This window comes from Pinus tabuliformis, chromosome 8 (assembly GCF_031772625.1).
Source record: "Pinus tabuliformis cultivar Carrire ecotype Pingquan chromosome 8, CPIR1, whole genome shotgun sequence".
Taxonomy (NCBI): Eukaryota; Viridiplantae; Streptophyta; class Pinopsida; order Pinales; family Pinaceae; genus Pinus; species Pinus tabuliformis.
Window position 1 is genome coordinate 319,085,776 of NC_142294.1, and position 16,156 is coordinate 319,101,931.

A 16,156-nucleotide genomic window follows, 5' to 3' on the forward strand; every position below is an offset into this window, starting at 1 on the left:
ATGACAACACTTGTGCAACAATGTTCAAGACATTGTGTATGGGTGCGACACAGGTGATTAATTAACCGTGGACAACAAACAATGGTCCTTTGCTTGGGAGAATACAAGTTTAGTGGTTAACACTAAAAATAATGCAACAACCTTGGTGGAAATTTGAAAATTGAAATAATGCATGGATCAATTAGCTTTAATACTAAGATCATTTAGCTTTTATAAAAATAGAGCAATAGCCTGGGTGGAAATTTCAAAATTGAAATAATGTGGGGATCAATTAGGTTTAATGCTAGGATCATTTAGCTTTTATAACCCTTTTTATACTAAAAAATAGGGTAATTCTCTTATATGAGGATTAATTAGAAAAATGGAAAAGAAATAAAAATAATGATATTTTTTATAAAAAAAAATTAAAAAACAATAATTCTATATTATTAAAAAAAACAACTCCTACCAAATTTGACTATAAAATTGCAAATATGGTTAGAAATTTGGTTGTAAATTTTATTATTTCATTCTCCATCTGATTTTGTTATTTAATTATTATTTACAAATTATTCCAGGACACGTATAATCCAAAATAAATTACTATTCATTAAAAGTAAATAAGGCAAAAATCTTATTAAATAATTAACTTAATTAAAAATGAATCAAATGCAAAAATTATTGCCATTGACATTAAATAATATAAATACCTCCCATACATATCCACGAGGCATGACCCAAATTTGTTTTTTAAGTCTACGCTTTGAAACAATCAATCAAGATGAAAATTTCTATATAATGGCAAATTGCAATTAAAAAAAAGATAACTTCTATCATTAAAAAAATATAAAATAATAAATTGGTTGCAAACTGGTATCTCTTACAGAAAAAAACCTTAATTTCTGTATTGGAAAAAATTATAAATTGACAAATTTCAGTGTTAAATGGATAATTAGTTAGTAATTTCCATATAATGGAAAATTGCAATAAAAAAAAAATAACTTCTATTTTAACAAAAAATATAAAATAGTAAATTGTTTGCACAATGGTAACTCTTATATTAAAATAGCAAAAAAGCCAATTTTCTATATTGGAAAAAATTATAAACTGACAAATTTAAGTGTTAAATGGATAAGTCTATAAAAAAAATAGGAAAAAGATAAATCCAATATTAGAAAAAATTATAAAATGGGAAATTTTAGTTTAAAATGGATAACTCCAATGCTAATTTTATTTAAAAAAATATAAAATGGACACGCAAATCCATAACTCCTATACCAAAATATAGAAAAATGACAACTTCTATATTACACAAAATTATAAAATGAGAAATTTCTCCTACGTAGAGATAAGTTTGTACTTATGAATAAAATAGTAAGTAAATTTACATGTTCTTTTTACATTGAAGTACAATTGCAAATTGTAAAGGTAAATTTTTCATAGAATAATAATTAAATTTATATGAAAACATTATTAAAAAGTAGTAAAGGTAAGTTTACACTTGTGAATATAATAAAAAGTAAATATACATTTTAAATATTATGTATAAAATAATGAAATAATAAGTTGCCTATAAAAAATTATGTAGTGTAATGCCCCGAAAAAAACAATGTAAATATTTGATTTACCGTGGTAGAAACAAACTGAACTGGTTATTTGTATTTGATTAAAAGTTAAATATAATTTTGGTTGACAATTTTGGCTGATTGTAAAATGTGAAAAATGTTTCTTGAATGAAAAATCCTCAAGGAGGAAGTTGTCCTCTTGAGGTGAGAAAAACGGTTGCTGAGGAGGCAACCCTAACTACCTCCCCTAACTGGAGGATTTTCCAGAAAAAGGGAAGGGGGAAGAAAAATTTTGTGCTGTAAGGACAGGCAGAAAAGAAAAAAAAAAGATAAGACTCCAAAGAAAAGGAGGTGGCTACGTCTGGTGATGATCAGATAGCCGTGCTCACGGTACAAGCAGCTTGCAGAGATAGAGGTCTGGCAAGAAGCAAGGGGGGAGATTCTGGTCCTGAAGGACGAATCTCGTGGTCGAGCGGTTTGACAGAAGACAGACCCAGTTTCGGGTGACTGATTTGAAAACTATATTCGATCTAAGGAATTCCAGACACCATTTCTTCCAGGAGATTGCCAGAAAACGACATTTCAACCGGAAGAACTTCAGGTACGAGGCAATCCCTAGAACTGATATTAATTGGTAACTTTATAAGGTTAATTCTTAATTCCTGTTCCTGTTATATTATGGAGGAGGGTGAAAGAAATTCTTATAGGGAAACTGTGCTAGAGTATAACCAGGAGGGCAGAATTTATACAATTCCTTGGAGTATAGTGATTACCAGGATTGCATTCCATTGAAAAGAAAGGATCACTGGTGTGGAATTCTAATAGATGGGTTGACTACAGTTAGGCACTGGTACATATTGTTTAATAAATTTGGATAAGATAAGACACATAGAAAATTGAAATTAAATTAAAACTATTATTTGTTATTTGCGATCAAATCTCTTGTCTTAGTTGTTAGTAGACATGTAAATACTAATTTCCTCGTATCTACCCATTTATCACTCTAGTAATAGTTTTGAAATTGTATATCATGGCCATATTTGCAATTTTTTAATAGATTCTTATGAATTAATTTGTTTTAGATTCATAGAGAATACCATGTTTTTAATTCAATTATAGGTAATACCATAACTAGGCTTCTATGGATTGTCCCCTTTGTATTCTCTATAGTTTGACAAATTTTGGTTTTCAAAATATGTACAAATATAGTTCATTGAATTTGAATGAATTTGTTTTTCTTACCAATAGTATACTTGGAGTCCCTCTAAGGAACATTTATGGAACCTACATTGAAACTTCTTGAATGGAAATATATTGAAAGAAAAATTGGTGGAAAAATTTATTGCAAGTTCTGCAATAATACTTGTGGGACATGAGTGACTCTAGCAAGAGATCATTTGCCTCGCATTGTAGGTGGAACTAGTGGAGGAGTGGCAACAAGTACTAAAATTTTGCAAGATGTGAAGAAATTTTTAAGTGAAGAAGTCAATGCTCATAAGTAAGGAAAGGTAGTCGAAGAAGCAAGAAAAAAGAACACAAGATACACTCATGGGAAGAGAAAATGTTATTAATTCAAAACTAACCTCCTTCCCATAATTCATGGAATCTACAATAGCTTCTCTGCCATATGGATTACAAAGGGAACCTACTTTACTAGATGTTGATCCAACACAACAAACATTGAAGAAAGCTTTGAAGCCATTGGAGCGAAATGAGGTAGATGATGTAGTTTATGTTTTATTCATTGGTTGTAATATCTCTTTCAACACTATCAAAAGCCTATTATTTCATAATGTGTTAAAAGATATTGGCCATTTTTTTCTCTCATATGTTCCTCCAAGCTATGAAAGTCTTAGGACCAAAGAATTGAGAGGAGTAAATAAAGAATAGAGGAAAGAGTTAAGCCAATAAGGGATTCATGAAATATTTATGGATTTAATATAGCTAGTGATGGTTGGACTACTCGCTCATCTATACCTCTTGTGAACACACTTTCTTGTTGTCCTCGTGGAGTGATTCATTTGTCCACTATTGATTGAATGGAAAAAACAAAGATTGTTGAGTATTTATTTCAGATACTGAAGGACACCATATTATCTATAGGAGAGGACAATGTAGTCCAAGTTGTCACTAATAATGCATCTAATTGTGTTCATGCTAGTGAGTTATTGATGGAACATTGCCCTAAGTTGTTATGTACACCTTGTGCAACACATTTTATTGATATAGCCCTTCATGACATTAGTAAAATAGGTTGGGTGCAGGTAAATATATCTCAAGCAAAGCAACTCGTCAAATTCATTCTTAACCACTAATTGAATTTGAGTATATTTTGAAAATACAAAACTAGGAATCTATTGACATCAGGTGGCACTAAGTTTCCCATCCATTTTATTGCACTGAAAAGCGTGGTACAATAAACAACTGCATTAAGATCATTTTTATGTAATTAAGAGTGGGTGAACTCTAATTTATCAAGGTCACAAGGTGGTAAACTAGTAGAGAAAACAATCTTCAATGAAATGTTTCAGTCATGTGCAGAAAAAATCATTTCTATTTTTGAGCCTATTGTGCAAATTTTGAGGATGGTTGATTCTAATGCCGCATGTATGGGTTTTGTATATGAGGGCATGGATAGAGTAAGAGAAAACATATCATTGATATGTAAGAATGATTGTTCAATATATAAACCAATATGGAGAATTGTGGAAAAAAGGTGGTGTATGTTGCATATGGCATTACATGTTGTGGGACTTTTTCTAAAACCTAATTGCTTTCGTGTTCTTAAGGATAGAGATATTGTGGAGGGATTTGATAATTGCATGGACATGATGTATAATAATCCTGAGATACAATATCAAATATGAATACAAACAATAGCATATAGGCAAGGGACTGGTCATGCTTTCACTACAACTAGGGTAATACGATATATGCACCATCCAGAGGTCACCCCTGCTCAATGGTGGTTTCTCCATGGATATGAGACACCTCAACTGCAATCATTTGCAGTCAGGGTGTTGAGTTAGGTATGTATGCATCATAATTATTTATACTTTGTATCTACATTTGAAAATTATTCCATGTAAATTATTATACTAATATAATATTATTTTCATCTAAAAAAATAGGTCGCTAGTGCATCAACATGTGAAAGTCGTTGGAGAACTAATGAGTTCATCCATATTAAGAAAAGAAACTATTTAGGAGCTAGAAAATTGACATATTTGGCTAGCATTCATTGCAATTTACACTTGTGGATGAAGTCTTTTGAGGGGAAGAAAACAACCTCAAAGATAGTACAAGAGGTTCCCCCTATTTTTAATGCATTTAGTGCAACCTCACAAGCACCAATTTTGGGATCATCTTCTACATCCACACATCAAAGAAATAATAATGATGTCTTGCTTAGAGATATTCCAGATAAGAGTCCTAGTAGTGATAGTGCCTGTCTCAAGAGTCAATACACTGATTTTCATGATAACAATGGAGATGAGATGACCTACACTCCTTAAGATAATTTCGGCCCTTCATTTACGGTAATGATCATAAATTTTTTATTTTTATTAGCATTTTGTATAAGCACATAACTCTTAAACTATGTTTTAACCTTTTGACATTTTATGATTGAATTTTTGACATATTATGATTCTTAGTTACTTTTATTGCATTGTTTTATAAGGTTTAAAAGTGTCTATTTTATACGTAAAATTGTTTTAACTATAATACAAAATGAACATGAAGTAAATGATCTAGATTCATGTTTCAATCTTAAATTGGATATCATTGTTGTTGTCCTTCAAGAAGATTCTCTAGAAATTGGTAGATATCTAAAAAAACCCATTAGAATTGGTATCAATGTTTGGCGTGTACATTTTCACATAGAGATCTATTTAGTGATTTAGACATAAATTTCATGGTATTTAGAGATCACTTAAATCATACTTTTAGTATCCAATATCTCAATTTTTACATTGAACTCTAGCTTTATGTTTTGTGACTCATATTATTAGATGTTACTTTTACATGTTTTTCTAATGTGCAATAATAATAAATTTGATGCATTTTCAATCTCATTATTTCTAAATTGTTTTAGAGAGAAAGGATCTAAAACAGTTTAAAAAAGAGAAATTAAATTGGTAATAAGTAAACCAAAATATCTTTGTTAAAGAAAGATTTAATGAATTTTCATATAATGATGATTCATTTAAATTAAAAAAATAAATAAAATAAAAAATAAAAAATATTTGTAAGATGTATAATGTTAGATTTTATACCGTGGAATTCCATATCGAATTGAAATTCGGAATTCAAATTTCATAACTATGCTTTCAAACGCTAAAGAAGAAACTTCAAATTTTTTTATTTTATTCCAAATACACCAAAGTGGTTAACATACACATGGCATTTTATATAAAGTCATCTACATAAATCGGTTCATACTTTAGCACTGGTTTAACTGTAAATCACCGCCCAACAACTGAAACTTTACTGAATTTAACTCAATCAGCTTACTTATCTAAAGAAGTTAAATACTGTCGGACGCTTTCCTGGTCGGCCTATGTGTTGCGATTGAAGATTTCTCCATTCTTTGCTTCTGTTCATTTTCTTCTGCAAGGAGTTGATCAGGAAAAAGGAAAGTTCCAATAGCAAAATCCCGCTTCTCTATGAAGGTGCCTCTCAGTGGTAAGCCATATTGGCCGAGAAGTATGTCGTAGTCTGCTTTTTTATATCGTGGATAATGCAGAGGCATTCGACGATATGGTTTCTGCGGACCCACCTCGACGTCCAACTTCACCATCACCTCTGCTTCTTTATCCTTCGTAATCATTGCAAAGGCTGACCCCATTGCTTAGTAAGAGGATATGATTTGATGAATCCTTATGCTATGACAAATGGTCGGAGAGACCGTTGGCTCCTCCGCTATTTAAATCTAATCTGTCCGACACAAGCTCCAACGTCACTTTTTATATATAAATTTGAAATTTGAAATTTTTACCCATTTTACATTTACATATGTATACAGAATAAAATTATGTTACTTGTAAATTGATTGTCTCCAAGTTTGATGATTGTGTGTATTCTTATTTAATTTAAAATTTCAAATTTGAAATGATGGTTGGTCTGCGTGGTCCTGAAATTTTTACCCTTTTTACATTTACATATGTATACACAATAAAATTATGTAACTTGTAAATTGATTCTCTCCAAGGTTGATGATTGTGTGTATTCTTATTTAATAAATATTACCGCAAACTCGCTTTATTTAGAGAAGTTTATTATAAATGAAAGAAAGGGCTCATTAAATGATATATAAAATTTAACGTATATATTATAATTAAAAAAAGTCGAATTTTATATATATATAATATAACATTTTAAAAACTAAATATCAAATTAATTAATGGGTTGAGAATTTCATGTATGGTAAAATTGGAAAAATTGAAATCTCTATTAATTGTTTAAATTTTTTAGTATATTTGGTTTGGAAATTTAGATGTTGGAAAATTTATTTTCAGTAAATATTTAGTTGTTAAAATTGGAAATTTTAAAATTTAAAATAATTGTGTAAATTTTTAAGTATGTTTGGTTGTTTTACTGAAAATTTCATTGGGAAATTTAGATAGGGAAAACATATTTTAAAGTAAATATTTATAAATATATTATTGTTGGTATGAATAATTTGATTATTTAAATAATTAATCTTTAAATAATAGTTAATTTAAAATATATTAGGGAATAAGGTTTATTAATCAAAATATTTTTTATTTAAAAAATGGTAAATATAAAAAGAGTGGTCTATAGTGTGACTTTTCGGAGATGATGTGACATCGGTATGTATTGACATCGCGATGCAATGTACCGTCATTCCTCACGATTTTACAGTCTCCGATTTTAGCACTCCGACTTACCGTTCCCGTCCGTCCAGCTGCACTTCGTGCCTAGTAATCCGTCGATACTGACAATGCACTAAAACGAAATGGTACATCCACACTTCAATGATACAACTAGCGCAGTGTAATTTACGAATTTTTAAAATTTCATAAACTTGCTCTACCACATTCCTGCCGCGCGTAACTTTTTGAATTTTTTAAAATTTCATAAACTTGGCTTTTTCCGCGGGCGTCTATTTTTTTTTTTTAATTCGTGAACCTCCTCTGCGCTTTCTTTTGCATCCCTTTTAGCATAGTTATCTTAGTGGCCAAGAGATCTCAAGAGATGGAGACGGTCCTTCTATTCAACAGGTTTGAGAACTGTCACACCCTCTATAACATACATATATAAAAAAAAATTATGATTACCATACAAGTTGATTTACTGCATTGTATACTTCATAACATTATGTATTGCCGCATATGGAACTCAAGGATGCATTATCAACACTTATACTATATAACATTGTCAATCTATGCGGCCAGGTTCCAACACCTTACGATATGCTGGTTATACGCTGCCATGATATATATTTTACATGGTGTTTAGGTTTGTGGCCGTATTTGACTCACATCTAAACCCTTAACTCTATGACCCTCCCCAGTACACGGTGTATTAATGCAGCGCGGAGTTTGGTGGTTCGACCACAGCCATTGCAGGCGCCAAGTCATCCGCTGCCTTTATGAGCTCAGTCCACCCCTTGGCAGGTGGCATGACCTGCCCACCCGGCCATGTGACACCTCGGGTTCGGGTATCTCGGTTACTCCGCTCCAGCTTCCCGCTCTACTTCGACGATCAGGTTCTGATTCTTAGATCGAAGGGCTGGAAAGAGCCGAGGGTTTTAGGGCTGCTCAAAACCCCACCGGAGCAAGCCCAGAACTCATTTTTCACAAGTCCTTCCGATTCCACTTGGTGCTCTGACGCCGGTTCGAAACCTCCAGCATCGTCTTCACACCTTGCCAAACCTCAGGAGATCGTGGAGTGCCCAGCATTACGCCTGCACAGGTAATGGCCATCTGTTATTAATTAAAGTTTGCATTCAGAGTGAGTTAAACTATTATTCACTCACGGTTCATCCTAATTTGTTTCTCTTTGCTGGCAAGGTGTGCAGATGGGTCTGGTCAAACCCCTCCGACAGTGTCACAGCATTTGAGCTCATCGCCTCAGCTTTCTCGGCGGCCACAGGTAAGTTACACTTCTTATTGCACTTTTCTCCTGCATGTGAGAGCTCAGAAGCTCCTCGACCTTGATATATTCGTATTTTATGATTGTGGCAGCCCGTCGTTCGAACGCTGGTTGGCCTTACTTCGATTGCTGAGGTATTTCCAAGCGGACCCTCACGGTTTATATGTGTTTGTTATTTGACTTGAGTCTATGTCCAGCACCGGGATACATAGTCCATGGCAACCCATGTACTCAGTCTCATCTATCTGTGGATTAATTTTGTTATGGTGTAATCGCCCTTTCCGGCAAATTTAGACATTGGGTCTCTGTACTTGATATATGATATTGCACAGGACCTGGCCCTAATGCACAGTCTTGGGTTACGAATCCAGGCTTTATCTTTGGAAGTTTTTTGTTATACATTTGCACAATATTACCCTTCTAGGGTTTTACTATCGGGGTATTTTGTTTTAATTTATATATATGGAACATGGCTCTGTCCGAACCCCCTCTGGTTGCTTGCGCTTTGAGCAATGTTATTAAAATGGGTTGCATACTTAACAATAGTAATATAAATCTCGGTTGGTCTATCCTTGTTTACTGTTGAATTTCTGTCTCCAACTATGGTAAGTTGCCCGTCTCAACAACAGCAGGGCTCTTGATTTACTTCAAGTTTCCGTTACAGTTTCAGGAAAAACGTTCTGGTATTTTCAATATGTTTTTGCCAATAATAGCTTGCTATGGATGTTCTCAGTTTGTTTTAATCAGCACACCATATTTCTTTCCCTCAGCAAAGTCGAATGATACGCATGTATAAAGTACTTCTATGGTAGCATGCACAGGGTTCTTGTTTGGATATCTCGGTTTTCCTTTATTGTTCTTTAATGAACCGATTCCTCGGTGACTGTAACTGCAAACGTTGCTATTTGTTAATAATGATTGTAATAGTTTATGGTATGGCTCTCCATCTCGTACGTTTACAGAATATGTTTATTCCCTTCTTTGTCTGGAACAGTATATTAGTTCCTCGCTTTTTCAACAGATCCTTATAAATATAAATGGATTCACTTCTGCATGTCAATGTGTTTTAATTCTGAACTACCGTCGGTATTTGCTACTCAGGCTCAGAGTTCTCCAATCTTGTTCTTATTTCAGCATATTTCGTCAACAGTTTGTTTGTATTCAAGGGTTCCAGACTGCTTGTCCCGTTAACAGCTTTTCCTACTTGAGACTACCTCTGTCTCTCTGATTGCTTCGTATCATGTTGATCGTTTTATAATCTGTTGTTTAATTGAAAACTACACCTGTGTAGCTATGTTAACAGTATAGCAAGTTTCAGGTCATGTCTAACAGTTAATAACCTGTCCTTAAATTAAACTACATCTATGCAGTTATATTAGTAGCATGACAGTAATCACGGGAATGAAACACAGTTATCATTTGACCACTGTAAGTCTACTGTACATTCCTCATTTTAATTTCAACAGAGACTCTGCAGTTTGAAACCATACCTGGTCCACCAGAGTCATGAACAGGTACTTAAGCAAGTCATCTGTACCTCGATTCTGCTCTTCCACCCAGCCATGAGATCCATCTCTCAGACGGAATTCTCCCCCCGAGCCATCTTGCAGGCCTCAAGCCCTCAACAAGATCTGTGCACCTTGTGCCTGGTTATCTGGTCCTTACCAGACTTAACCAGTTTTCCTTTGTATTTTTTCCTTTTCCTTTTCCTTGGAAAAGATCTCTTCTGTCTGTCCCAACAGCACAGAACTTCCTCCCTACAGCCAGGACTTTTCCTGTTTGGGAGGGTAGTTTCAATCAGTTATTACAACTGATCTCTTTCTTTGAAATCCACCTCCTAGAGGCTGCCAGCATTTCAAGAAAATATTTAAATTACTTTAATAAAATAGTTTGTCAAAGTTTTGTTTTTTTAAACATAAAACAACAACTGCCATACTGTCTTTTACCATAGTAAAATTTCACATTTACATCGTCTGGGGTCATTACATCTCCCCCTCCTGTGATTGGACATCGTCCCGATGTCTGTTTCCCTTAAACAAATTCGGGTAAGCTTCTTTAAGGAGTTCCTGATCCTCCCAAGTGGCCTCTTCAAGCCCATAGTGCTGCCACTGCACTTTAACTTGGAAAATAACTCGTTTCCGCAGCCGCACTTCTCTCCGGTCGAGAATATTCAGTGGTTCGACCAGAACCTCGCCTTCCGGCTCGACCTGCAAACAGCAACAGATTTAGTTATTTCCTTGTTAAGAACAAAGCTTATCTAGAATGACCAGATTAATTCTTACCCGAACATCCTGCCATTGGATCACATGTTTAGGATCGTAGACGTATTGTTTTAGTACGGAAATGTGAAAAACATTGTGGATCTTAATATGGCTTGGTAGGGCGAGTTGATAAGCTACTGGCCCCACTCTTGCCAGGATTTGAAAAGGTCCAAAATAGCGAGGTGCAAGTTTGGCACACCCACTCCACTGCAAGGTACTCCTTCTGGCTTGGATCCTTACAAAAACATGGTCTCCGACCTGGAATTCTTTGAACCTTCTCTTCCGGTCTGCAAAACTTTTTTGTCTATCCTGAGCAGCCTTTAAGTTGTTACGCACCTTTTTCACCATGTCTTCCATTTCTTTGAGCATATCCGGGCCAAATCTTAACCTATCCTCAGGTCCACCCCAACTTGAGGGTGTGCGGCACTTTCGCCCATACAGAACCTCAAAGGGACTCAGCTGTGTTGACGTATGATACCCATTATTATACGCGAATTCAACCAGGTGGAGGTATTCCTCCCATTGGGTTCGTTTCATCATCACACATGCTCTCAGCATGTCCTCCACTACCTGGTTCACCCGCTCCGTTTGACCATCGGTCTGAGGATGATAGGCTGTGCTAAAGTTCAGTTGTGTTCCTAGTTCAGCAAGCAATGTCCTCCAAAAAGTTGATGTGAACTTAACATCACGATCCGAGATTATTACCTTCGGAAGTCCATGCAATTTGAACACATTTTGCATGAAAATATGAGCAATTTGCACAGCTTTATACGTGGATTGTACCGGTATGAAGTGTGCTGCCTTACTTAACTTATCCACTACCACCATAATGGAATCATTATTTTTCTTCGTTCGAGGCAACCCGGTTATAAAGTCCATGGAAATAGTTTCCCATTTCCATTCCGGAATGGGTAAGGGTTGTAGCAGCCCTGCTGGATGCAAATGCTCCGCCTTAATCTGTTGACATTATAGACATCGCGCTAGATATTCATCTACCTCCTTCTTCATTTTTGGCCAATAGTATTCCTTCCGAAGTGCGGTGACCATTTTCTGGTATCCTGGATGCCCGGTGTAATGGCTGATATGAAATTGGTTCAGAATCAGTTTTCTAAGAGCATCTTCATTGGGTACATACAGCCTTTTATGGAAATACAGCATTCCAGCATCATCTAACTCGTATCCCTGTTGTATTTCCTTATCAGAAAGTTTCTGTACCTGCTGTTTAATTTGCTGATAAACAGCATCTTGATCAGCCGCTAATTTTATCTTTTCAAGTAAGGTACTCTGCCATTTACTGACCGAAATTCTGCACACACATTGCACTTTTCGACTCAATGCGTCAGCTACCCGGTTCTCCTTTCCCTTCAAATGCTTAATTTCAAAATCAAACCCACTTAAGAAGTCTGCCCAACGAGCTTGTCTCATATTTAAGGTGGGTTGGATGAAATAGCTTGTTAAACTGTGATGGTCTGTCAACAACAGAAATTTCCTTCCCAAAAGGTAATGTCGCCACATTTTCAGTGCATGGATAACAGCTGCCAATTCCAAGTCGTAAGCAGAGTATTTCTGCTCATGTTCCTTTAGCTTTCTTGATTCATATGCAATTACTCTTCCCTCTTGCATCAGCACTCCTCCCACACCCTCTTTGCTCGCGTCAGTGCAGACCACGTAATCCTTATTAGGATCAGCTATACTCAAAATGGGCGCTGTGGTGAGTAAGTGTTTAAGCTGCTCAAAGCTCCGCTGACATTCTGAGGTCCACTTAAATACCTTCCCCTTCTTTTGTAAGGAGGTGATAGGGTATGCTACCCTTGAAAAGCCTTCCACAAACCTTCTATAATAACCAGCTAGCCCCATAAAGGACCTAATATCTGCCACGTCCTTTGGTATGGGCCATTCCATTATAGTCCTTATTTTTTCAGGGTCTACTGCAATCCCCTCCTTGGTGATTATATGGCCTAAGTATTGTATCTCCTCCCAGAATAAATCACACTTACTAAACTTTGCATATAACTGATGTTCTCGCAAAGTTTGCAGCACCACTCTAAGGTGTTCCTCATGCTCCTTCCTCGATCGGGAGTAAATCAGAATATCGTCTATGAATATCAACACAAATTTATCTAAGAACCTGTGGAACACACTGTTCATCAAACACATGAAGGTAGCAGGTGCATTGGTCAGACCGAAAGGTAGCACCACGAACTCGTAATGCCCATACCGCGTTCTGAAAGCTGTCTTAGCGATATCTTCCTCTTTAATTCTAATCTGATGATAACCAGATCGCAGATCGATCTTAGAGAACACCGTTGCCCCCTTCACTTGATCAAAGAGTTCGTCAATCTGGGGCAAAGGATATTTATTTTTGATTGTGAGCTTATTCAGCTGACGATAATCAATACACATCCGAAAAGTTCCATCTTTCTTTTTGACAAATAACACTGGGGCTCCCCAGGGTGATACACTGGGACGGATGTAATTTTTGTCTAGCAGCTCCTGCAGTTGCATTTTTAATTCTGTTAATTCTGGTATGCTCATTCGGTATGGTGCCCATGACACAGGTGCTGCCCCCGGAATCAATTCGATGGTAAAGTCCACATCTCTTTTAGGTGGTAATCCCGAGACTTCCTCTGGAAAAACATCTACAAATTCTTGCACCACCGGAATGTTGCCCATCATAGCAGTTTTATCTTTCTGATTTGTGTAACCCACCTGAATAGTGTAAATCTGACATTTGTTTTTGATGCATTTAGCTAACTGAGATGCTGTAATGGGTCGAATCCGTACGGGATGCTTGATTCCTTGTAGTTCTTGCTGCTCTCCTAGCTCATTTTTATAGTAAATGGTTTTAGTCTTGCAGTTCACTAAGGACCAGTGTTTTTCCAGCCAATCCATCCCAATCAGGATGTCATATGAACCCAAGGGTAGTACGTTCAGGTCCACCACTATTGGCTGTCCTGCTACAGTTAAAGAGCAGTTATTTATTTTTGCCAAGACCTGTCTCTTGGCTCCTGTAGCTAATTGGACCAACCACAGATTTCTGAATTTTTTAGATTGTAACTTACACTGTTCTACTATCTTTGGGCTAATATAACTTAAAGTAGCGCCTGGATCAATAAGAACAGCTATAGAAAGGTTTGAAATTTTACCTTCAAATTCCACCATAGTCGGCTGGTATTCCGCTTGGCGGTCTTCCAAGGCTGCGTTAATCCTTGGTACACTACGTGCCACGTCCCCAACGGTCGATGCTTCATGAATTTGAGATATCTGGTCCGTCCCTTTTCGCTGTGGGCAGTTTTTAACATAGTGAGGTCCTCCACAGCCCCAGCATTGAACTGGAGGTCTGGTCATCCCTTCACCTTCTGGCCTAACAAGCTGTTCACTTACTTTAGATTCACTTATTGGCCTAGCTCGGGGCGCACTTTTTGCCACAGTTCTGTTGTTTAACCCTTTACCAGCCCCCTTACCTCCATTACTGCGATCTCCTTTGCTGTTTCCAAACATCCGACTACTCCTTTTTTCATTCCATTTTTTATTTGAAGCATCCCCCTTCTGTTTATTCTGCTGGTAGCAGATTCTCGCTTTACGAATAGCCTCATCCATGGTTCTATGATTGTCAAACTCAATCCTTTCTCTTATATATGAAGGTAAGCTACTCACAAACCTTTGCACCTTGGCTTTTTCCTCTTTGATATAAGGTACATAACGTAGCAGAGAAGTAAAGCGGTTAATGAACTCGTCCATAGTCTGTTGCCCCAGTCTTAAATCATGGAATTCTCTCGCCTTTTCATCGTAGAAGCGCTCGGTCAGGTATCTTTCTTTGAAGTATTTCTGAAACTTCTCCCATGTGATGGTCCGTTCACTTACCCCCTTGACAATCTTGATTTCCTCCCACCACAGGGTTGCCTTGCCTTGTAACTAGAAAATAGCCAGTTGCGCCTTCAAGTTATGATCATACTCGTACAACTCAGAATATTTGTTTATATTTATTAGCCATGCTTCAGCTGCTTCTTCCTGTTCTCCAACGAAATGTGGGGGTTTAATTTTTTGAAATTCTCCCTGCAACTCCATTCTCTGACGTTTTGAGGTTTGCTGTTCTGGTACATTATCAGAATGATCCTCCTTACCTTCTGAATTTTCAGGTCCAAACTGATAGTCTTGTTCTTCTGTCATCCTCTGCTGTTCCGCGCTGGGATTAGATAAGGGTGGGTTCTGCCTATCCGACAAACTCTTCAGAATTCTCTCTTGTTCTACTGTCAAGCGCGCGTTGTCTTCTCGTAATCGTGCCATCTCATTTTTCAACTCCTGAACAGTTTCCAGTATTGCGAGATTGGTACTTCGTGTTTCCTCACCCAACTGTACCCACAGCTCTGGGTTTTCCCGAGGGTTGCTGCCGGCTCCTTGCATTTCACTATTTTTTTTTCCTGGCTTAACTATCAGCTGTTATATTCCTGTATCTCACCCCTAAAGAGACAGAAACAGCAGTTAATTAATTTATTAACCTTTATACGTATACATGGTGTAATCTCCTGCACAGTGAAACATGTCATTCTTGAGGCCACAGTGTTGAAACCTGGCTCTGATACCAAATTGTCACACCCTCTATAACATACATATATAAAAAAAAATTATGATTACCATACAAGTTGATTTACTGCATTGTATACTTCATAACATTAAGTATTGCTGCATATGAAACTCAAGGATGCATTATCAACACTTATACTATATAACATTGTCAATCTATGCGGCCAGGTTCCAACACCTTACGATATGCTGGTTATACGCTGCCATGATATATATTTTACATGGTGTTTAGGTTTGTGGCCGTATTTGACTCACATCTAAACCCTTAACTCTATGACCCTCCCCAGTACACGGTGTATTAATGCAGCGCGGAGTTTGGTGGTCCGACCGCAGCCATTGCAAGCGCCAAGTCATCCGCTACCTTTATGAGCTCAGTCCACCCCTTGGCAGGTGGCATGACCTACCCACCCGGCCATGTGACACCTCGGGTTCGGGTATCTCGGTTACTCCGCTCCAGCTTCCCGCTCTACTTCGACGGTCAGGATCTGATTCTTAGATCGAAGGGTTGGAAAGAGCTGAGGGTTTTAAGGCTGCTCAAAACCCCACCAGAGCAAGCCCAGAACTCATTTTTCACAAGTCCTTCCGATTCCACTTGGTGCTCTGACGCCGGTTCGAAACCTCCAGCGTCGTCTTCACACCTTGCCAAAC